This window comes from Mustela erminea, chromosome X (genome assembly GCF_009829155.1).
Source record: "Mustela erminea isolate mMusErm1 chromosome X, mMusErm1.Pri, whole genome shotgun sequence".
Lineage (NCBI taxonomy): Eukaryota > Metazoa > Chordata > Mammalia > Carnivora > Mustelidae > Mustela > Mustela erminea.
This window is the reverse complement of record NC_045635.1, coordinates 76,513,152-76,539,815: the sequence shown is the minus strand read 5'-3', so window position 1 is coordinate 76,539,815 and position 26,664 is coordinate 76,513,152.

Below are 26,664 nucleotides of genomic sequence, written 5' to 3'. Positions count from 1 at the left end.
ACAGTACAGGACTTTTATTTTCCTTTTTTTTAAAGATTCTTATTTATTTATTTGACAGATCAGAAGTAGTCAGAGAGGCAGGCAGAGAGAGAGAGAGGAGGAAGCAGGCTCCCCACTGAGCAGAAAGCCCGATGCGGGGCTCGATCCCAGGACCCTGAGACCATGACCTGAGCCGAAGGCAGAGGCTTAAACCTACTGAGCCACCCAGGCGCCCCAGTTCAGGACTTTTTAAAAATATATATTTTATTCATTTATTTTAGAGAGAGAGAACACAAGATGTGTGGTCAGAAGGAGAGGAAGAAGCAGACTCTATCCTGATCAGGGAGTCTGATGTGGGGCTCAGTCCTAGGACCCTGGGATCATGACTTAAGCTGAATTGACTGAGCCACCTAAGTGCCCCCTTAAGATGGGACATTAATACTCCACTTACATTACTGGATATATCATCTAAGAAGAAATCAATGAGGAAACAATGGATTTGAATGGCATACTGGACCAGATAGACTTCACAGATATATTCAAAAATTTATTCTGAAGCAGCAGAATGCACATTTATCAAATGCACATGGGTAATTCTCCAGAAAGATCACATAGTAGGTCATGAAGCAGGCCTTAACAAATACAAAAGAATTGAGACAATGCCATGCATCTTTTATGCACAATGCTATAAAATATGTAGTCAACCACAGGAAAAATTTAGAAAGACTAAAAGTGCATGGGAGGTTAAAGAACATTATCATAAAGAAGGAATGGATCAGCCAGGAAATTTAAGAAGAAATTAATAAAATACATGGAAACAAATGAAAATGAAAACATGATGGTCCAAATCTTTGGATGAAGTAAAATCATTCCTAAGATGAAAGTTATATAGTAATACAGTCCTACCTCAAAAAGCTCAAATAAGTAACCTAACATTACACCAAAAGCAGACAGTAAAAAGCCACAAATGAAACCTAAAGCCAGCAGAAGTAATGGAAATAATCAGGAATAGAGTAGAAACAAATGGTACAGAAACAACAGAACAAAACAGTTGATCAGATCAATGAAAGCAGGAGGTATTTCTCTGAAAAAATAATAAAATTGATAAATTCCTAGCCAGACTTATTCAAAAGAAAAGAGAAAGGACCCAAGTATACAAAATCACAAATGGAAGAGAATTCACAACAAAAACCAGAGAAATACAAATAATTATAAGAGAATATTATGGGAAATTATATGCCAACAAATTGGACAACTTGGAAGAAAATTGATAAATTCCTAGAAATGTATGAACTCCCAAAACTGAAACAGGAAGAAGTAGAAAATCTGAACAGATCCATATCAGCAAAGAAATTGAAGCAGGAATCAAAATCTCCCAATGAATAAGCGCCAGAAGTCTTCCTGGGGGGAATTCTACCAAATATTTAAAGAAGAATTAATACTTATTCTACTGAAACCTGTTTCAAAAAATAGAAATGGAAGGAAAACTTCCAAACTCTTTCTATGAAGTCAGCATTACTTTGATTCCAAAACCAGATAAAGTCCTCACTGAAAAGGAAAAATACAGACCAAAATCCTTTATGAACATGGATCCAAAATTCTCACCAAGATACTAGCTGATAGGATCCCCCCCCCAACAGTACATTAAAATGATTATTCACCCTGACCAAGTAGGATTTATTTCTGGGCTGCAAGAGAGATTCAACCTCAATGTGATACACTACATTAATAAAAGAAAGGGCAAGGGCCATATATATGATCCTCTCAATAGATGCAAAAAAAAATTTTTTATAAAAAAACAGCATCCTTTCTTGATTTAAACTCCTTACAGTGTAAGGATATAGGGAATATGCCTCGATATCTTAAAAGCCATATATGAAAAATCTACAGCAAATATCATTATCAGCGGGGAAAAACTGAGAGCTTTCTCCCTAAGGTCAGGGATGGGACAGGAATGTCCACTCTTACTACTGTTGTTCAACATAGTACTGAAGTCTTAGCCTCAGCAATTAGACAACAAAAAGAAATAAAAGGTGTCCAAATTGGCAAAAAAAAAAAGAAGACAAGCTCTCACTCTTCATAGATGACATGATACTCTATGCAGAAAAAAACCACAAAAGACTCCACACCAAAATTCCTAGAACTCATTTGGGAATTCAGCAAACTGGCAGGATATGAAATCAATGGAACAAAATCACTTGCATTTCTAAACACAACCATTTAGACAGAAGATAGAGAAATTAAGGAGTCTATCCCATTTACAACTGCACCAAAACCCACAAGATACCTGGGAAAAAACCTAACCAAAGAGGCAAAAGATATGTACTCTGAAAATTACAGAACACTCATGAAAAAATTGAGGAAGACACAAAGAAATGGAAAAAAAAATCCAAGATCATGGATTGGAAGAATAAATAGACCAAAATCCTTTATGAACATGGATCCAAAATTCTCACCAAGATACTAGCTGATAATATCTCAAAGAATTACAGAACACACATAAAAGAAATGGAAGTAGACACAATAAAATGGAAGAGCATTCCATATCCAACTTTTGTATCAACGTGGATGGGACTGGAAAAGATTATGCTGAGTGAAATAAGACAAGCAGAGAGTCAATTATCATATGTTTTTACTTATTTGTGGATCATAAAGAATAGCATGGAGGACATTAAGAGAAGGAAAAATGAAGGGGGAGAAATCAGAGATGAACCATGAGAGACGATGGACTCTGGGAAACAGTGAATTTTATAAGGGAGAGTGGTGGGAGAAAGGGTAAGCCTGGTGATGGGTATTAAGGAGGGCATGGATTACATGGAGCTCTGGGTGGTTTACACAAACAATGACTCATGGAACACTACATTGAAATCTAATGTTGTACTCTATGGTGACTAACATAACATGATAATTTTTAAAAAGCACCATGGAAATCTCTTTATTGTCTATAAATAGCTTATTACTTATTTAAGTAATATTTATTTAATAGCTTACTTATCAAAACACAAAAAATAAATATTATTTATACTAATTAAGGTTTGAATGTGAATATAGTTCTTTTAGCAAGTTATTCTCTTAAAGAATAGTGCTATTGAGGCCCTTGAATCTCTAGAAAATAAACCTCTCCACAGTTTTATTTAATGCTGAATTAAAAAAAAATTTGCACATTCTGATGTAGAGAGATGAAAAGAAAGATATAAAGTCACTTTATAGATGACATATCTTTATAAATTGCCTATATAACATAGCTAAACAAAAGTGTGATTATTTACCACTTTTTTTTTAAAGATTTTATTTATTTGACAGAGAGAAAGACAGCCAGAGGGGGAACACAAGCAGAGGGAATGGGAGAAGGAGAAACAGGCTTCCTGCTGAGCAGAGAGCCTGATGCAGGGCTCAAACCCAGGACCTTGAAATCATGACCTGAGTCAAAGGCAGATGCTTAATGACTGAGAAACTCAGGCTCCCTTATTTATCATTTTTGATTAATAGTTACTAAATTTAGTATCAAGGAAAAAAAGAATGAGGACCATATCCTGCTGTGTTTTTTTTAAATTTATTTTTTATTTATTTTCAGCATAACTGTATTCATTATTTTTGCACCACACCCAGTGCTCCATGCAATCTGTGCCCTCTCCAATACCCACCACCTGGTTCCCCCAACCTCCCATCCCTCACCCTTTTGAAACCCTCAGATTCCTTTTCAGAGTCCATAGTCTCTCATGGTTCATCTCCCCTTCTAATTTCCCTCAATTCTCTTCTCTCCATCTCCCCTTGTCCTCCATGTTAGTTGTTATGCTCCACAAATAAGTGAAACCATATGATAATTGACTCTCTCTGCTTGACTTGTTTCTCTCAGCATAATCTCTTCCAGTCCCATCCATGTTACTACAAAAATTGGGTATTCATCCTTTCTGATGGAGGCATAATACTCCATAGTGTATATGGACCACATCTTCCTTATCCATTCGTGCATTGAAGGGCATCTTGGTTCTTTCCATAGTTTGGCGACCGTGGCCATTGCTGCTTTAAACATTGGGGTACAGATGGCTCTTCTTTTCACTACATCTGTATTGTTGGGGTCAATACCCAGTAGTGCAATTGCAGGGTCATAGGGAAGCTCTATTTTTAATTTCTTGAGGAATCTCCACAATGTTCTCCAAAGTGGCTGCACCAGCTTGCATTCCCACCAATAGTGTAAGAGGGTTTCCCTTTCTCCACATCCTCTCCAACACATTTTGTTTCCTGTCTTCCTAATTTTGGCCATTCTAATTGGTATAAGGTGGTATCTCAATGAAGACATACAAATGGCTATCAGACACATGAAAGAATATTCATCATCAGTAGCAATCAGGGAGATTCAAATTAAAACCACTTTGAGATACACCTTACACCAGTATAGACATTTTAACAGTGTTTATTCTTCTGATCCAAGAGCATGGAACGGTCTTTCATCTTTTTGTGTCTTCTTCAATTTCTTTCATGAGTGTTCTGTAGTTCCTCGAGTACAGATATTTTACCTATTTGGTTAGGTTTATTCCCAGATATCTTATGGTTCTTGGTGCTATAATAAATGGAATCCATTTTCTAATTTCCATTTCTGTATTTTCATTGTTAGTGTATAAGAAAGCCACTGATTTCTGTACATTGACTTTGTATCCTGCCATGTTACTGAATTGCTGTATGAGTTCTAGTAGTTTGGGGTTGGAGTCTTTTGGGTTTTCCTTATAAAGAATCATGTCATCTGCAAAGAGAGAGAGTTTGACTTTTTCATTGCCAATTTGGATACCTTTTCTTTCTCTTTGTTGTCTGATTGCTGTTGCTAGGACTTCTAATACTATGTTGAACAAGATTGGGGAGAGTGGGCATCCTTGTCATGTTCCTGATCTCAACGGGAAGGCTGCGAGCTTTTTCCCATTGAGGATGATATTTGCTTTGGGTTTTTCTAGATAGATTGTATGAAGTTCAGGAATGTTCCCTCTATCCCTATACTTTGAAGTGTTTTAATCAGGAATGGATGTGGGATTTTATCAAATGCTTTTTCTGCATCAATTGAGAGGACCAGGTGATTCTTCTCTCTTCTCATATTAATGTGTTCTATCACAATGATTGATTTGCAAATGTTGAACTATCCTTGTAGCACATGAATGAATCCCACCTGGTCATGGTGGATAATCTTTTTAATGTGCTGTTGGACCCTGTTTGCCAGGATCTTTTTGAGAATCTTTACATCCATATCCATCAGTGATATTGGTCTGAAATTCTCCTTTTTGGTAGGGACTTTGCCTGGTTTGGGGATCAGGGTAATGCTGGCTTCATAGAAAGAGTCTGGAAGTTTTCCTTCTGCTTCAATTTTTTGAAACAGCTTCAAGAGAATAGGTGTTATTTCTTCTTTGAAAGTTTGGTAGAATTCCCAGGGAATCCATCAGGTCCTGGGCTCTTGTTTTTTGAGAAGGTTTTGATCACTGCTTCAATCTCGTTACTAGATATTGGTTTATTCAGGTTGTCAATTTCTTTCTGGTTCAGTTTTGGGAGTTTATAGTTCTCCAGGAATGCATCCATTTCATCTAGGTTGCTTAGATTAGTGGCATCTAACTGTTGATCATAACTTCTGATGATTGTTTCTACTTCCTTGGTGTTCATTGTGATCTCTCCCTTTTCATTCATAATTTTGTGAATTTGGGCTTTCTCTCTTTTCTTTTGGATTAGTGTGGCCAATGGTTTATTGATCTTATTGATTCCTTCAAAAAACCAGCTTCTAGTTTCATTGATACATTCTACTTCATCTCTGGTTTCTACCTCATTGATCCCAGCTCTAATCTTGATTATTTCCCTTCTTATGTGTGGAGTTGGTTTGATTTGTTGTTGATTCTCCAGTTCTTTAAGGTGTGGAGACAGCTGATGTGTTCTGGATTTTTCAATTTTTTTGAGGGAGCCTTGGATGGCTATGTATTTCCCCCTTAGGACTGCCTTTGCTGTATCCCATAGGTTTTGGACCGAAGTGTCTTCATTCTAATTGGTTTCCACGAATTGTTTCAGTTCTTCTTTGATCTCATGGTTGATCCAAGCATTCTTAGGCAAGGTGGTCTTTAGCTTCCAGGTGTTTGAGTTCTTTCTGAACTCTTCCTTGTGATTGAGCTCCAGTTTCAAGGCATTTTGATCTGAGAACATGAGGGAATAATCTCAGTCTTTTGGTATTGGTTAGGTCCTGATTTGTGACCCAGTATGTGGTCTATTCTTGAGAAGGTTCCATGTGCACTTGAGAAGAATGAGTATTCTGTTGTTTTAGGGTGGAATGTTCTGTATATGTCTATGAGGTCCATCTGGTCTAATGTGTCATTCAATGCTCTTGTTTCTTTATTGATTTTCTGCTTTGATGATCTGTCTATTTCTGAGAGAGGTGTGTTAAGATCTCCTTGTATTAATGTATTCATATCAACATGACTCTTTATCTTGATTATCAGTTTTCTTATGTAATTGTCTGCCCCCATATTGGGGGCATAGATATTTACAATTGTTAGATCATCTTGGTGGATAGTTCCTTTAAGAATGATGTAGTGTGGGGAGGAGTCAAGATGGTGGAAAGTAGCAGGCTGAGACTACTTAAGCTAGCAGGAGATCAGCTAGATAGCTTATCTAAAGATTGCAAACACCTGCAAATCCATTGGCAGATTGAAGAGAAGAAGAACAGCAATTGTAGAAACAGAAAAACAACCACTTTCTGAAAGGTAGGACCGGCGGAGAAGTGAATCCAAAGCGATGGGAAGATAGTCCCCGGGGGGAGGGGCGGGCTCCTGGCAAGCAGCGGAGCAATGGAGCACAAAATCGGGACTTTTAAAAGTCTCTTCTGCTGAGGGACATCGCTCCAGAGGCTAAACCGGGGCAAAGCCCACGCGGGGTCAGCGTGGCCTCAGGTCCCGCAGGGTGACAGAAGGATCGGGGGTGTCTGAGTGTCGCAGACCTTGCGGGTATTGGAACGGGAAAGCCAGCTACAGAGACAGAGCCGACAGTAAGCTCACAGCTCGGTGTTACCTTGAACTGGTCGCAGGCTCGGTGAGCTCGGAGCGCGGCCGGTGGTCAGGCAGACAGGAGTAACTGGGCGCTGTTCTCTGAGGGCGCACTGAGGAGTGTGGCCCTGGGCTCTAGGCTCCTCCGGGCCGGAGACCAGGAGGCCGCCATTTGTATTCCCGTCCTCCGGAACACTACGGAAAGCGCTCAGGGAACAAAAGCTCCTGAAAGCAAACCCGAGCGGATTACTCACCCCGGCCCCGGGTAAGGGCGGTGTAATTCCGCCTGGGGCAAAGACACTTGAGAATCACTACAACAGGCCCCTCCCCCAGAAGATATACAAGAAATCCAGCCAAGACCAAGTTTACCTACCAAGGAGTGCGGTTTCAATACCAAGGAGAGCAGCAAAATTCCAGAGGAGGAGAAAGCAAAGCACGGAACTCATGGCTTTCTCCCTGTGATTTTTTAGTCTTGCAGTTAAAGTAAAGTAATTTTTTCTTTTTCACTTTTTTTTCTCTTCATCTGTAAAATTTTTTTAAAATTATACCCTTTTCCTTTTTAACTAGTTTATCTAATATATAATTTTTTTCTTTATTATACTTTTCTTTATTCGTTTTCTTTTTTTAATTCTTTTTTTTTTCCTTTCTTTCTTTTTGAACCTCTTTTTATCCCCTTTCTCCCCCCTCACAATTTGGGATCTCTTCTGATTTGGTAAAAGCATATTTTCCTGGGGTTGTTGCCACCCTTTTAGTATTTTACTTGCTCCTTCATATACTCTAAACTGGACAAAATGACAAGGTGGAAAAATTCACCACAAAAAAAAGAACAAGAGGCAGTACCGAAGGCTAGGGACCTGATCAAACAGACATTGGTAATATTTCAGATCTAGAATTCAGAATGACAATTCTCAAGGTTCTAGCCGGGCTCAAAAAAGGCATGGAAGATATTAGAGAAACCCTCTCGGGAGATATAAAAGCCCTTTCTGGAAAAATAAAAGAACTAAAATCTAACCAAGTTGAAATCAAAAAAGCTATTAATGAGGTGCAATAAAAAATGGAGGCTCTCACTGCTAGGATAAATGAGGCAGAAGAAAGAATTAGCGGTATAGAAGACCAAATGACAGAGAATAAAGAAGCTGAGCAAAAGAGGGACAAACAGCTACTGGACCACAAGGGGACAATTCGAGAGATAAGTGACACTATAAGACAAAACAACATTAGAATAATTGGGATTCCAGAAGAAGAAAAAAGAGAGAGGGGAGCAGAAGGTATACTGGAGAGAATTATTGGGGAGAATTTCCCAAATCTCCACATTGGCTATTCTAATTGGTGTAAGCATCAATTAGAGCATCAAAATTCAGGAGGTTCAGAGAACACCACTCAAAATCAATAGGAATAGGCCCACACCCTGTCACCTAATAGTAAAATTTACAAGTCATAGTGACAAAGAGAAATCCTGAAAGCAGCCCGGGAAAAGAAGTCTGTAATGTACAATGATAAGAATATTAGATTGGCAGCTGACATATCCACAGAGACCTGGCAGGCCAGAAAGAGATGGAATGATATTTTCAGAGCACTAAACGAGAAAAATATGCAGCCAAGAATACTATATCCAGCTAGGCTATCATTGAAAATAGAAGGAGAGATTAAAAGCTTCCAGGACAAACAAAAACTGAAAGAATTTGCAAGCACCAAGTCAGCTCTGTAGGAAATATTGAAAGGGGTCCTCTAAGCAAAGAGAGAACCTACAAGTGGTAGATCAGAAAGGAACAGAGACCATATACAGTAACAGTCACCTTACAGGCAATACAATGGCACTAAATTCATATCTCTCAATAGTTACCCTGAATGTTAATGGGCTAAATGCCCCAATCAAAAGACACAGGGTATCAGAATGGATAAAAATACAAAACTCTTCTATATGTTGCCTCCAAGAAACTCATTTTAAGCCCGAAGACACCTCCAGATTTAAAGTGAGGGGGTGGAAAAGAATTTACCATGCTAATGGACATCAGAAGAAAGCAGGAGTGGCAATCCTTATATTAGATCAATTAGATTTTAAGCCAAAGACTATAATAAGAGATAAGGAAGGACACTATATCATACTCAAAGGGTCTGTCCAACAAGAAGATCTAACAATTTTAAATGTCTATGCCCCCAACGTGGGAGCGGCCATCTATATAAACCAATTAATAACAAATCAAAGAAACACCTCGACAATAATACAATAATAGTAGGGGACTTTTACACTCCCCTCACAGAAATGGACAGATCATCCAAACAAAAGATCAACAGGAAATAAAGGCCTTAAACGACACACTGGACCAGATGGACTTCATAGATATATTCAGAACATTTCATCCCAAAGCAACAGAATACACATTCTTCTCTAGTGCACATGGAACATTCTCCAGAATAGATCACATCCTCGGTCCTAAATCAGGACTCAGCCGGTATCAAAGATTGGGATCATTCCCTGCATATTTTCAGACAACAATGCTCTGAAGCTAGAACTCAACCACAAGAGGAAGTTTGGAAAGAACCCAAATACATGGAGACCAAACAGCATCCTTCTAAAGAATGAATGGGTCAACCAGGAAATTAAAGAAGAATTGAAAAAAATCATGGAAACAAACGATAATGAAAATACAACAGTTCAAAATCTGTGGGACACAACAAGGCAGTCCTGAGAGGAAAATATATAGCAGTACAAGCATTTCTCAAGAAACAAGAAAGGTCTCAGGTACACAACCTAACCCTACACCTAAAGGAGCTGGAGAAAGAACAAGAACGAAACCCTAAGCCCAGCAGGAGAAGAGAAATCATAAAGATCAGAGCAGAAATCAATGAAATAGAAACCAAAAAGACAATAGAGCAAATCAACGAAACTAGGAGCTGGTTCTTTGAAAGAATTAATAAAATTGATAAACCCCTGGCCAGACTTATCAAAAAGAAAAGAGAAAGGACCTAAATAAATGAAATCATGAATGAAAGAGGAGAGATCACAACTAATACCAAAGAAATACAAACTATTATAAGAACATACTATGTGCAACTCTACGCCAATAAATTTGACAATCTGGAAGAAATGGATGCATTCCTAGAAACATATAAACTACCACAACTGAACCAGGAAGAAATAGAAAGCCTGAACAGACCCATAACCAGTGAGGAGATTGAAACAGTCATTAAAAATCTCCAAACAAACAAAAGCCCATGGCCAGATGGCTTCCCGGGGGAATTCTACCAAACATTTAAAAAAGAACTAATTCCTATTCTCCTGAAACTGTTCCAAAAAATAGAAATGGAAGGAAAACTTCCAAACTCATTTTGTGAGGCCAAAATCACCTTGATTCCAAAACCAGACAAGGATCCCATCAAAAAAGAGAGCTATAGACCTATATCCTTGATGAACAGAGATGCGAAAAATCTCACCAAAATACTAGCAAATAGGATTCAACAGTACATTAAAAGGATTATTCACCACGACCAAGTGGGATTTATTCCAGGGCTGCAAGGTTGGTTCAACATCCACAAATCAATCAATGTGATACAGCACATCAATAAAAGAAAGAACAAGAACGATATGATACTCTCAATAGATGCTGAAAAAGCATTTGACAAAGTATAGCATCCCTTCCTGATCAAAGCTCTTCAAAGTATAGGGATAGAGGGCACATACCTCAATATCATCAAAGTCATCTATGAAAAACCCACCGCAAATATCATTCTCAATGGAGAAAAACAGAAAGCTTTTCCGCTAAGGTCAGGAACACGGCAGGTATGTCCATTATCAACACTGCTATTCAACATAGTACTAGGAGTTCTAGCCTCAGCAATCAGACAACAAAAGGAAATTAAAGGCATCCAAATCGGCAAAGAAGAAGTCAAATTATCACTCTTCACAGATCATATGATACTATAGGTGAAAAACCCAAAAGACTCCACTCCAAAACTGCTAGAACTTGTACAGGAATTCAGTAAAGTGTCAGGATATAAAATCAATGCACAGAAATCAGTTGCATTTCTCTACACCAACAACAAGACAGAAGAAAGAGAAATTAAGGAGTCAATCCCATTTATAATTGCACCCCAAACCATAAGATACCTAGGAATAAACCTAACCAAAGAGGCACAGAATCTATACTCAGAAAACTATAAAGTACTCATGAAAGAAATTGAGGAAGACACAAAGAAATGGAAAAATGTTCATGTTCCCGGATTGGAAGAATAAATATTGTGAAAATGTCTATGCTACTTAAAGCAATCTACACATTTAATGCAATTCCTATCAAAGTACCATCCATCTTTTTCAAAGAAATGGAACAAATAATTCTAAAATTTATATGGAACCAGAAAAGACCTCGAATAGCCAAAGGGATATTGAAAAAGAAAGCCAATGTTGGTGTTATCACAATTCCAGACTTCAGGCTCTATTATAAAGCTGTCATCATCAAGGCAGCATGATACTGGCACAAAACAGACACATAGGTCAATGGAACAGAATAGAGAGCCCAGAAATAGACCCTCAACTCTATGGTCAACTAATCTTCGACAAAGCAGGAAAGAATGTCCAATGGAAAAAAGACAGCCTCTTCAATAAATGGTGTTGGGAAAATTGGACAGCCACATGGATAAAAATGAAATGGGACCATTTCTTTACACCACACACGAAAATAGACTCAAAATGGATGAAGGACCTCAATGTGCGAAAGGAATCCATCAAAATCCTTGAGGAGAACACAGGCAACAACCTCTTCGACCTCAGCCGCAGCAATATCTTCCTAGGAACATCGCCAAAGGCAAGGGAAGCAAGGGCAAAAATGAACTATTGGGATTTCATCAAGATCAAACGCTTTTGCACAGCAAAGGAAACAGTGAACAAAATCAAACGACAACTGACAGAATGGGAGAAGATATTTGCAAATGACATATCAGATAAAGGACTAGTGTCCAAAATCTATAAAGAACTTAGCAAACTCAACACCCAAAGAACAAATAATCCAATCAAGAAATGGGCAGAGGACATGAACAGACATTTCTGCAAAGAAGACATCCAGATGGCCAACAGACACATGAAAAAGTGCTCCATATCACTCGGCATCAGGGAAATACAATTCAAAACCACAATGAGATATCACCTCACACCAGTCAGAATGGCTAAAATCAACAAGTCAGGAAATGACAGATGCTGGCGAGGATGCGGAGAAAGGGGAACTCTCCTACACTCTTGGTGGGAATGCAACCTGGTGCAACCACTCTGGAAAACAGCATGGAGGTTCCTCAAAATGTTAAAAATAGAACTGCCCTATGACCCAGCAATTGCACTACTGGGTATTTACCCTAAAGATACAAACATTGTGATCCAAAGGGGTACGTGCACCTGAATGTTTATAGCAGCAATGTCCACAATAGCCAAACTATGGAAAGAACCTAGATGTCCATCAACAGATGAATGGATAAAGAAGATGTGGTATATATACACAATGGAATACTATGCGGCCATCAAAAGAAATTAAATCTTGCCATTTGCGACAACATGGATGGAACTAGAGCGTATCATGCTTAACAAAATAAGTCAAGTGGAGAAAGACAACTATCATATGATTACCCTGATATGAGGAAGTGGTGATGCAACATGGGGGCTTAAGTGTGTAGGAGAAGAATCAATGAAACAAGATGGGATTGGGAGGGAGACAAACCATAAGTGACTCTTAATCTCACAAAACAAACTGAGTGTTGCTGGGGGGAGGGGGTTGGGAGAAGGGGTGGTGGGGTTATGGACATTGGGGAGGGTATGTGCTTTGGTGAGTGCTGTGAAGTGTGTAAACCTGGCGATTCACAGACCTGTACCCCTGGGGATAAAAATATATGTTTATATAAAATAAAAAAATTAAAAAATTAAAAAAATGATTAAATTATTAAAGAATGATGTAGTGTCTTTCTGTATCTCTGACCACGGTCTTTAGTTTAAAACTAATTTATCTGATATGAGAATCGCTATCCCGACCTTCTTTTGAGGCCCATTGGCATGAAAGATGCTTCTCCATCCCTTCACTTTCAGTCTGGCTGTATCTTTAGGTTAAAAATGGGTCTCTTGTAGACAACATATGGATGGGTCCTGTCGTTTTATCCAATCTGCAACCATGTGCCGTTTTATGGGCACATTTAGGCCATTCACATTAAGGGTGATTATTGATAGATACGTTTTTATTGACAACATTATAACTTTGAAGTCTTTCTTTCTGTAGATTGTCTCTATATTTATGTTCAATGCAATTCTTAGGATTTTTCCTCTTTTATAGGACCCCCCCCTTAATATTTCCTCCATTGTTGGCTTAGTGGTTGCATAGTCTTTTAAGCCTTGACGGTCTTGGAAACTCTTTATCTCTCCATCCATTTTGAATGTCAGCCATGCTGGATAAAGTATTCTTGGCTCTATGTTCTTCTCATTTAGTGCCCTGAATATATTTTTCCAGCCCTTTCTGGCTTGCCAGGTCTCTGTGGACAGGTCTGATGTTATTCTGGTGGGCTTTCCTCTGTAAGTAAGGAACCTCTTTGTCCTAGCGGCTTTCAAGAGATTATACCTACAATTATGATTCCTCAATTTGGCTATCAGGTGTCATTTTTTTTTTTTTTTTGGAATGTATAATCTTGAGTGGAGACCATTCAGCCACTAATAAATGAATGTTGGTTCCATTCGCGAGATTGGGAAAATTTTATTGAAGAACTTGTTCTACTATATCTTCTGTACGTCTTCCTTTCTCCTCTCCTTCAGGGATTCCAATAATTCTGATGATGGAACATTTCATAACATCATTTATTTCCCTGATTCTGTTTTCGTGGTTTCTAAGCTGTTTGTTCCAGGCTTCCTCCTGATCCTTTTTCTCTATCTGTTTGTCCTCCAGATCACTAATTCTATCTTCTATCTCAGTTTCCCTAGCTTTGAGAGAATTTAGATTAGATTGGAACTCATTGAGAGATTTGTGAAGGTCATCCCTGGTAGTTTTCAGCTCAACCCTAACATTGTGAACATCCTGTCTGGTCGCTTTCAGTTTGGCCCTAATCAATTCTGTTTGGTCATCCATGGCTTTCTCCAACCTAGCTATTGCCTGGATAATTGTTAGTCTGAATTCTCTTTCCGACATATTGTCTATGTTTATAGATGTTAGCTCTGCTGCTGAAGGTCCATCCTCTGTATTTTTCTTCTGTTGGGCATTTCTCCTCCTAGTCATTTTGGTGAGAGATGACTGAACAATTGTAGCTGGATGTATCGACCATGGTGCCGTCAAGGTGCACCCTGGAACACTTCTCAGCAATTAGGATTCCCCACCCATACGAGAGACAAAAGAAAAGAAAAAGAAAAAAGAGAGAGAGGCAGAAACAGGAAAGAAAGGGAAGATGAAAGAGAAGGTTCAGCCCAAATGGGCCCCAAGGTAAGATTTATGAAGTATACAAACAAAGACAGAAAAACACAAAGACTGATAAAAGTATATGACAAGAGGAAAAAAAAATATATATATGCAAATAAAGGAAGAACCTCATCAAAAAGAACCCCAAGTGTAAGGTTTGTATACTATCAGAACAAACACAATAACAAAGAAACAATGGTGGAAGAAAAAGATGGGAGAGTGGTTATAAATTCTCAGTGTGGACGAGGAAGGTTGTTTCGATTCTTCCTGGATGTATCTTTATATCTTTGTTAAATGACTCAACTTCCCTATGATAAAGGGGGATTAAAAATTGGTTTTCCTATAGGGGTGGTATTGATTGGGGAAAGGGGATAACTTTGAAGTTTAACTCTATATGAATATTAGAAAATAAAAATAAAAAGGAATAAAATAGACTAAACTAAACTAAAATTAAAATAATAATAATAATAATAAAATAGAAATCCAAAAGAAAGCACAGGTGTATGTATCAAAAAGTTCAGGTTAGAAGGTAATTATGAAATTTGATGTACTGGACATCTCACTGTGAGGGTAAATAGGTTAAAAATTTATCTATTAAAAAAAAAAAAACAGAATAGTGGGAACGAGTTAAAAATAAAAGTTGTCCTATGCAGTAGTGGTGGTTGTTCTCTTGTAGTCTTTTTTTTTTCTCCTTTCTTGGTTTGTTTTCTGGGGGAGTGGCCTGCCACATGGGTTTTTAGTCAATGATGTTCTCTGAGTTACGCCCCCCCCCCCCCGCCCCCCTCAAGGGCATGGGCTCTGAGGAAACTGGTTTTTTTCAGGCTTTTGTTCTCTGGCGGTTTTTATGTTTGTTCACTTTTTTTTTTTCTCTCACCTTGACCGCTTTTGATGTTTTTTGTAGTTTTAGAGGACAACAAACTGCATCCTGGCCTCCCTCTCAGAGAGAAGCCTCAGTCTGGCTGCAGAGCCCAAATAATTTCCCCTTTGGCAGCTGGCAGAGCAGGTTCCAAGTCGCGGTCCCTGGGGACGCAGGATCTTTTGTTTGTAACCAAAACCCCAGCAGCGGCAGCTGTCTGGGCAGCTCAAGACTGCCGGAGAGGTTCCAAGCAGCGATTGCACACTGAGCTTTTCCCGCTGACCCGGACTGGGAGTGCCTGTTCTTTCTGTGTCTAAGAATGCCTGGCTTGCATGCCCCTCTTTCAGGGGAGGCTGTGGGTTGCGCATGCTTTTCAGGCTCTGAGAACGGGGCACAGGTCCGAAAACAGCAGGCTGGGCCTTCGCGCACCTCTTTCAGGGGAGAATTTGGGGCGTGCATCTTAGGCTCTGAAACAATGGCAGAGGTCAAAGAATGCCGGCCAGTCCTTTGTGTACCTCTTTTAGGGGAGAATGAGGAGCACACGCATCTCAGGCTGTATAGCAAGGCATGCGCATTCTGTCCTCTGGTGAGGCACCCAGCCTCTCACAGGAGCTGGACCCCACGTGTTCTTGGGCATGCTGGTGGCTTAGGGACCAAGACCTGGTTTCTTTGCCACACTCTCTCTGGCTCAGCGCCAGGGGAGGCTGCCCTGGGACCGGGGACTTAAGCCCCTATCCCTAGCATCCCCGATTCCCACAATTTCCACCCCCCCTTGATCCTTTGCTCTTTTGGAGTGCTTTCAACCAGTTTTCAAGTTAATGCTGGTCCCCATACACAGGACACTCTCGCTCGTATTAGGGGTATTACTTTCCAACCGGTCGCCTCTGCTGTCTCCATCCCCCTTTTGTTTATCTTCCGATATCAGTTCGCTGTTCCCACTCCACTTTACCTGGCCACTGATGTCTTCTGCCTCTGTAGAGATCCAGACATGTATAATTCTGATCTCAGGCTGATTTCATGGGTTATTGGAGTTCTTTGGTTGGTAATCAACTCACTTTAGGGTACAGGTTTAAAAGGCGCCTCCTCCTACTTCCCCGCCATCTTGTCCCCTCCACCCCACGCTGTGTTTTTGACCATGATGTTTCTGATTAAAGTCAGGGGATGTTTGGTGTATGAAATGATAGCAATCTATAAACTTTGATATTCTGATTCAACTGGAACATTTAACTTTGTCTTCTGAAGTACACAGCAGGAGTGATATCTGAGGAAATTTTTCAGTAAAAAACTACACTTTAAAAAATATATATTACCTTATACATCTTTGTAAAAATATTATTAATCATGTTTCCTGGGGTCAAAAGTACTTAGTGTCAGACATTGTTATTTCTTTGCTTCCCATATTAAAATATGCATAGATACTATATTTCATTTTACTTGTATTATAAACATTTTTGTATTTGCAATTGAAAATATTATGTATTGGAGTTTAGAGTGGTTATCTCTAGCAAACAGAAAGCTATTTCCATAGCTATAATTATGCTTAATGGTTCATAAATGTCTGCATAATAATGTCCTTGTTTACTTATTCTCCTTGTTTATTTTCATTTCTACCAGTTATTCTTTAAAGCCCCTTGTATAATGCAAATTACTTATTCTATATCCCTAAACTGAAGTGTTGAATTTACAATAGATTATCTTGCTGCATATACTATTACTCCTTTTCAGACACTATAAAATATTAAGTGGCCTAGTTTTCACCTGATCCTAATATTGCAGTTAAAAGAAGGACGTAGATGCATATTTTTTATTTGCATTATTTTGATCAGAGAAAGTAAATATATTGTTAAAATTAAGTTAAAATGTTATATAAAAAGAAGGGACATTGATTTACAAAGCACTCTCAAAAAAGCTATCTTTCACACCATTTTTAAAACAAATACTACAAATTCAGTAACAACCTTGTAATTAAAACTTTGTTTATTTCCTATTGGTTCTGCAGAAGGGATCTAGAAAATAATTCTTTCTTGAAACTGAAACTGGGGTTTTGATTGATTTCTCAGTTGGGGATAGGATTTTTGGTTCTCAAGACTAGAAGAGAAGATAGATCCTAGTACAGACTTAGTAGATTATTATCATTTGATTAAGGAACCAGATATGGAAGGAATCAATAAGAGAAACTTATGTAAAACTAACATCCTATGTGAGGTTGATTTTGATCCCTGACAGCTCAAGCATATGATTGAACACACTAATAGACAATACAGAGACACTTAATTTGAATCAGTAAACAAGTCTCAGAATCCAAATTTCTGTCACAAAACTCTTCTCCTATTTCCAGGGTATGCCTATTAGATTTTTTTCTAGCCTAAGTCTAGAATCCTTGGGTCAGGGCATGTAACCTAAGCCAGCTCAAGCAGGGGGAAATGCCATGATGTATATGTATACACACACACACATATGTATATAAATACATATATGTATTACAATGCTAAACACATTTTTAGACAAAAAACATATATGTATATTTATAAATATATGTGTATATATGTATATATATATTTTTTGTCTAAAAAATGTCTCTAGCGTTGTAAAGCCTAGAATTATAGTAGCCATTCCACCACCATGACATAAAACAGCCTGAGGACAGGGTAAGAACACTAAAGAAGGCAGAGCTGAGAGAAATGCTGATCAAATCACACCTGAAGCTTATGCTACTTTAAGCTTTTAGTTATGTGAACCGACAAATACCCTTACTTGTTTAAAGACTGTGAATTATGTTTTCTATTTAAATTTTTTTTGAATTATGTTTTTTATTGCTTACAACACAAAGAGTCCTAACAGCTTCAGAAGATGTAAATCTCATAAAGTAGTGAATGATTATTTTCCTGGTGATTGGGTATAGTAAGAACTGAAGCTAAAACTTTCTTAAAGAAGTATTCTGTGGTCATTTGCAGACTATCAAAGCATCATCACAATTACCATAAATTATTGGGGGAATAAATTAGGAGAAGGAAGAGACAAGGAGTAGAAAGTCTTTTAAATCATGAAACCAGATTTTAAAGTGAGAATCCTACTCTTTCCTTCATTAGAGAGTATTACCCTTTTTGTCACCCTCTATCAATAGTCGTCACAGCTACTGCTACATACTCTTGGTGTAGGTTGCTTTCAGTTCTATCTTTTTATTAAATTAAAAGCAACAAATTGTTATAAGTCTTTTTATCAAATAACTTTAAGCACTTAAAATGGCATATAAGCAGCTGAGTATGTGAGTTTTGAGCAAGGGTCTTCAAACTCATAAGAGTCATTGAGCTTTTAAAATCCCAGACCTCACATCCAGATGAATCTAATGCCAGTAGTCATTTCATTTGGAAATGACTTGGAAAAACTGACTTAAGGAAAGTAATTTACTATTTCATATATAATTTTCTGGATTTAAGTTCCCTAAACCAGAAAATTTTGATGTTAGTGATGTAGTATTTGAAATTAAGTAATTATCTGAAATGTCATTTATATTCTTATTTAAATTATTTGTGCAGCTGATAGTATTAAGTCTTGATTTATCAGCATGGATTATACTACTATAAATTGACATTTTAAAGTATTATTATGTATCAAAAAAGGCAGGGGTTTGGCTTAAACATAGACACAAATTCTAAATCTGATTTTTTTTAACTTGATTTACCCTCATTTTTTTCATTTATACAGTGTGAATTGTTATGTCTTCTTCAACGGATTTTTGTGAGAAATAACTAAGATAATGAGGATGTACAAAACACACGCCAGAATTTTGTCCAAATTAGAAGCTAGTAATTTGTAATTATTAATTGAATTACCTATTTAATTCTTATATGTATAATTTAAAAAAATAGAGTCTAGTATTTGTTTGCTTTAGGATAGTTACGGAAAATTACCAGTTTGGAAAGCCTACCATGGTAAGGTAATAACAGACCAATTGGTTTACGTCTTTGATCCCCAGCTAGACTATTGATGAAAGGAAAGCTAAAGTCCCAGGGCTTTAAGCCTCCTGAGAGTCTTTAAAATCTACTGCCTGGTATGACTTTAAAATCTATTTTAAGAGTCTTTAAAATCTATTGCCTGGTGTGACTTATTTATTTTGAGAAACAGAAATTATGTGAAAAAGAAAATAAGGAAAAACTCATAGTTGTGAATTATGCATATGTTGTTGGCAAGACATAACATTATTCACACTTAATGAAGTAATAGGACCATAAACATGACAATGGTTAATTAAATAACAATGCGAGTATCAATAGAATAAACACTTAAGGATTAAAAATAAGTTATACAGTTAAATTTATACTAGTCTGTTTATAGTATGCTGTATCATTCACAATATAATTATACCCTAGAGAACCTTGATTACAAAATTAAGTGATTAAATAGATGTGTGATGCTAGACAAAAGAAGTACTATGCTGCTCAACTTTTCACTTCCAACCTGATCATTTGAAAACAACTTTAATGAAAACTAAAGAATATGCTCAGTGTGGTGCTCCTGAATTATTTTAACTTTTTCAAATGTCATGATTATTTGTTCAACATTCTTTTTTTTTTCTTTTTTAATTTATTTTTTATTTATTTTCAGCATAACAGTATTCATTATTTTTGCACCACACCCAGTGCTCCATGCAATCCGTGCCCTCTATAATACCCACCACCTGGTACCCCGACCTCCCACCCCCTGCCCCTTCAAAACCCTAAGATTGTTTTTCAGAGTCCATAGTCTCTCATGGTTCACCTCCCCTTCCAATTTCCCCAACTCCCTTCTCCTCTATATCTCCCCATGTTCTCCATGCTATTTGTTATGCTCCACAAATAAGTGAAACCATATGATAATTGACTCTCTCTGCTTGTTCAACATTCTTGAAGCATCCTGAAGGTTTATGAGTTTCCTCAGCATAGGAAAATATAGCACTTGGGACTCAAGAGGACTATGCTGGGGTAGTGATTCTCATATCAGATAAACTAGATTTTTAACTAAAGACTACAGTCAGAGAAAAAGAAGTAAAATACATTATTCTTTTTATTTTTTTAATTTTTTTTTATTTTTTATTTTTTATTTTTTATTTCCAGCATAACAGTATTCATTATTTTTGCACCACACCCCATGCTCCATGCAATCCGTGCCCTCTATAATACCCACCACCTGGTACCCCAACCTCCCACCCCCCATCCCTTCAAAACCCTCAGATTGTTTTTCAGAGTCCATAGTCTCTCATGGTTCACCTTCCCTTCCAATTTCCCCCAACTCCCTTCTCCACTCTAAGTCCCCATGTCCTCCATGCTATTTGTTATGCTCCACAAATAAGTGAAACCATATGATAATTCATCAAGACAGCATGGTACTGGCACAAAAACAGACACATAGATCAATGGAACAGAATAGAGAGCCCAGAAATAGACCCTCAACTCTATGGTCAACTAATCTTCGACAAAGCAGGAAAGAATGTCCAATGGAAAAAAGACAGCCTCTTCAATAAATGGTGCTGGGAAAATTGGACAGCCACATGCAGAAAAATGAAATTGGACCATTTCCTTACACCACACACAAAAATAGACTCAAAATGGATGAAGGACCTCAATGTGCAAAAGGAATCCATCAAAATACATTATTCTTAAAGGTTCTATCCACCAAGAAGATCTAACAATTGTTTAAATATTTTTACCCCCAATACAGGAGGAGTCAACTAACTAAGACAACTGTTAATCAAGATAAAGAGTCACATTGCTATAGAATACATTAATACTAGGGGATCTTAACACATCACTCTCAGTAATAGATCATCCAAGCAGAAAATCAATAAAGAAACAAGAGCTTTGAATGACACATTGGACCAGATGGATCTCATAGATATATACAGAAAATTTCACTCTAAAACAACAGAATACACATTCTTCTCGAGCACACATGGAACTTTCTTGAGAATAGACCACATGCTGGGTCACAAATCAGGGCTCAATCAATACCAAAAGATTTAAATTATTCATATATTGCATATTCTCAGACCACAATGTTTTGAAACTGGAACTCAACCACAAGAAAAAATTTGGAAGGAATTCAAGCACTTGGAAGCTAAATACCACCCTGCTTAAGAATGTTTGGATCAACCAGGAAATCAAGGAAGAACTTAAATAATTCATGGAAACCAAAGAGAAAGAAGACACTTCAGTCCAAACCTATGGTATATGGCAAAGGTGGTGTTAAGGGGGAAATACATAGCCTTCCAAGCCTCCCTCAAAAAAATTGAAAAAAAAATACAGAATACACAAGCTCTCTTTACACCTTAAAGAACTGGAGAATTAACAGTAAATTAAGCCAGGCCCACAAACAAAAAGGGAAATAATTACAATTAGAGCAGAGATCAATGAGATAGAAACTAGAGATACAGTAGAACATATCAATGAAACTAGAAGCTGGTTTTTTGAAAGAATCAATAAGATCAATAAACCACAGGCCAAAGTAATCCAAAAGAAAAGAGAACCCAAATTAATGAAATTATGGATGAAAAGAAAGACATCATGACTAACACCAAGGAAATTGGAACAATGATCAGAAATTATCAAAAGTTATATGCCAAAAAGTCAAGCAACCTAGATAAAATGGATGCATTCCTGGAAACCTATAAACTTCCAAAACTGAAACAGGAAGAAACTGTCAACCTGAATAGACCAATATCTATTAATGAGATTGAAGCAGTGGTCAAAAACCTCTGAACCTCCTGATGGATTTCCTGGGTAATTCTACCAAACATTCAAAGAAGAAATAATACAAATTCTCCTAAAACTGTTTCAAAAAATAGAAACAGAAGAAAAACTTCCAGACTCTTTCTATGAAGTCAGCATTACCCTGATTCCCAAACCAGGCAAAGACCCTACCAAAAAGAAGACTTTAAGACCAATATCCCTGATGAACATGGATGCTAAGATTCTCAAAAAGATCCTAGCTAATAGGATCAAACAGTACATTAAAAAGATTATCCACCATGACCAGGTGGGATTTATCCATGGGACGAAAGCATGATTCAACATTTGCAAATCCATCAATGTGATAGAACAAATCAATAAGAGAAGAGAGAAGAACCTCATGGTCCTCTCAATTGATGCAGAAAAAGCATTTGACAAGATAACAGCATCTGTTTCTGATTAAAATGATTGAAAGTATACGGATAGAAAGAACATTCCTCAATTTCCTAAAATCTGTCTATGAAAACCTCACAGCAAATGTCATTCTCAATGGGGAAAAGCTGAAATTCTTCCCATTGAGATCAGGAGCACGACAGGGATGCCCATTCTTGCCATTGTTGTTCAACATAGTACTAGAAGCCCTAGCAACAGCAATCAGACAACAATAAGAAGTAAAATATTTTCAAATTGGCAAAGAAAAGTCAAACTCTCTCTCTTCACAGATGACATGATACTTTATATGGAAAACCCAAAGGACTCCATCCCAAACTACTAGAACTCATATAACAATTCAGTAATGTGGCAGGATACAAAATCAATGTACAGAAATCTGTTGCTTTCTTGTAAACTAACAACGAAAATATAGAAAGGGAAATTAGAGAATCGATTCCATTTACTATAGCACTAAGAATCATAAGATACCTGGGAATAAACCTAACCAAAGATGTAAAGGATCTATACTCAAGTAACTACAGAACACTCATGAAAGAAATTGAACAAGACACAAAAAGACGGAAAAGAATTCCATGCTCATGGATCAGAAGAATAAACATTGATAAAAAGTCTATGCTGCCTAGAGCCATCTATACTTTCAATGCTATCCTGATCAAGATTCCACTGGCACTTTTCAAAGTGGTGGAATAAACAATCCTAAAATTTGTATGGAACCAGAAAAGACCCCAAATTGCTAAGGAAATGTTGTAAAAGAGAAAAACTGGGACATCATGTTGCCTGATTTCAAGCTTTACTACAAAGCTGTGATCAGCAAGGCAGCATGGTACTGACATAAAAACAGACACATAGACCAGTGGAACAGAGTAGAGAGCCCAGATATGGTCCCTCAACTCTATGGCCAAATAATATTTAACAAAGCAGGAAAAAATATCCAGTGGAAAAAAGACAATTTCTTCAATAAATGGTGCTGGGAAAATTGGACAACTAGTGTAGAAGAATGAAACTCAACCTTTCTCTTACACCATACACCAAGATATACCCAAAATGGATAAAAGACGTCAATGTGAGCCAGGAACCTATCAAAGTCCTAGAGGAGAATATAGGGAATAACCTCTTTGACATTGGCCACTGCAACTTTTTTCAATACATGTCTCCAAAGGCAAAGAAAACAAAAGAGAAAATGAACTTTTGGGACTTCATCAAGATCAAAGCTTCTGCACAGAAAAAAAAAAAAAAAAAGTCAGCAAAGCAAAGAGGCCAACCACTGAATGGGAGAAGATATTCACAAATGACACTACAGACAAAGGGCTGATATCCAAGATCTATAAAGTACAACTCAAACTCAACACACACAAAACAGATAATCACGTCAAAAAATGGACGGAAAACAAGAACACACACTTCTCCAAAGAAGACATACAAATGGCTAACAGACAAATGAAAAAAATGTTCATCCTCATTAGCATTAGGGAGATTCAAATCAAAACCACATTGAGATACCACCTTACACCAGTCAGAATGGACAAAATGGACAAAATGGACAAAATCAACAAGAGAATAAATAACAAGTAATGCAGAGGATGTGGGGAAAGGGAACCCTATTACACTTTGGGTGGGAATGCAAGTGGTGCAGCCACTTTGGAAAACAGTGTGGAGATTCCTTAAGAAATTAAAAGCAGAGCTACCTTATGACCCTGCAATTGCACTACTGGGCATTTACCCCAGAGATACAGATGTAGTGAAATGAAGTACCCCAGTGTTCATGGCAGCAGTGGCCACAATAGCCAAACAGTGGAAAGAACCAAGATGCCCTTCAACAGACAAATGGATAAAGAAAATATGGTCAATATATTCAATGGAATATTATGTCTCCATCAGAGAAGATGAACCCCCAACTTTTGTATCAACATGGATAGGACTGGAAGAGATTATGCTGAGTGAAAAAAGTCAAGCCAAGAGAGCCAATTATCATATGGTTTCACTTACTTATGGAGCATAAGGAATGACACGGAGGTCATTGGGAGATGGAGAGGAGAAGTGAGTAGGGGGAAATCGGAGGGGGAGACAAACCATGAGAGACTGTGGACTCTGAGAAACAAACATGGTTTTGTAGGGAAGGGGGTAGGGGATTTGGTGAGTCTGGTGGTGGGTACTATGGAGGACACGTATTGCATGGAACACTGGGTGTGGTGCATAAACAATGAATTTTGGAACCCCAAAAAGAAATAAAATAAAATAAAATGTAATAAAAAAGGGAGGGTATGTACAGTATCCTAATATTATACATAAATCTAGTGGAAGGAAAGGAGAAACTCATAGATTAATATGAGACAGTACTTGTGTCTGATCATTATATGACAATTAAAAATCCATAGTGGATAAAATAAATTTTCTTAGGACCTAATTTTTAATTTGTCTGGTCATTATAGAACCAGAATATTTTGACATAGTTTAATTGACATAGTGGATAAAATAAATTTTCTTAGGACCTATTTTTTTAATTTGTCTGGTCATTATAGAACCAGAATATTTTGACATAGTTTAATTGACAATTTCCACAAAAGATGTGTTTTAATCACTACTTTGCTATTTTCATCATTTTCTTTTCATTAAATTGGTTACATTAATAATGTCAAACACTGCCTATTATTTTGTGCTTTCTTACTGATGAGCTCTTATCCATAACCTGCTAAGATTAAGATCACTTGGTTTATTTTTCACCATCCATTTATAAAATGTATTTTGTCTCATTTGGTTTTCTTTTCCCTTTGGTTCAAAACAATAGGGAATTTAATGTTAAAATTAGTAAGTATTTAATCTGGATGGGATATATCCATATATATATAGATAGATAGATAGATAGGTATATCTATCTATCTATCTATATATCTATCTCCCATCTTCTTTATCCATTTATCTGTTGATGGACATCTAGGTTCTTTCCATAGTTTAGTTAGCTGTTGTGGACATAGTATTCCATTTTATATATATATAAAATGGAATACTATGCAGCCATCAAAAGAAATAAAATCTTGCCATTTGTGATGACATGGATGTAACTGGAGAGTTTTATGCTGAACAAAATAAGTCAATCAGAGAAAGACAATTATCATATGATCTCCCTGATATGAAGAAGTTGAGAGGCAGCATGGGGGGTTTGGGAGGCAGAAAAGAATAAATGAAACAAGATGGGATCAGGAGGGAGACAAACCATAAAAGACTCTTAATCTCACAAAACAAACTGAGGGTTGCTGGGGGTAGTGGGGTAGGGAGAGGGTGGTTGGGTTATGAACATTGGGGAAGGTATGTGTTATGGTGAGTGCTGTGAAGTATGTAAACTTGGTGATTCACAAATCTGTACCCCTGGGGCTAATAATGCTTTATATGTTAATAAAAAATTTAAAACAAAACAAAACAAAACACCAGAAACAAAATAAAAAAAAATCAATTATTTAAATATTTTATTTATTTATTTATTTATTTATTTATTTATTTGAGAGAGAGAGTGAGAGAAAGCATGAGCTGAGGATGAGGCGATATGGAGAGGGAGAAGCAGACTCCTCGCTGAGCAGGGAGGCTGATGAGAGGCTGGATCCCAGGACCCAGGGATCATGACCTGAGCTGAGGGTAGCACTTAACTGACTGAGTCATGCAGGTGCTCCCATACCACTTTTTAAAAAATGTATAAAATTTGCTAATTGTTGAAATAATTCTTATTATTAGCTTTATCATTTCATTAATTTTACAAAAATTTTTTCGATTTATTTTGCAGCTCTTTCAATGAGTTTTCTCCATTATTTGAAATTTAAGAAAGACATTTGCTGATTGTGGATGTATATGAATCTTGACAATGTAATAAGAAATTAGCTTGAGGAAATAAATATGTATTTAATAATATACAGCAGGAATAAAGCTTTTATAATGAGGTGTTTTTCTTTGGTTTTGCAGATTATCTTCTTTTTAGCTTTTTTTAAAATTTAATTTTATATTTTCAGTGTTTCAAGATTCATTGTTTATGCACCACACCCATTGCTCCATGCAATACATGTTCTCCTTAATACCCACCACCAGGCTTACCCATCCCGTCACCCCCCTCCCTTCCAAAACCCTCAGTTTGTTTCTCAGAGTCCACAGTGTCTCATACTTTTTCTCCCCCTCCAATTTCCCTCAATTCACTTTTCCTTTCCTTCTCCTAATGTACTCCATGTTATTCCCTATGCTCCACAAGTAAGTGAAACCATATGATATTGACTTTC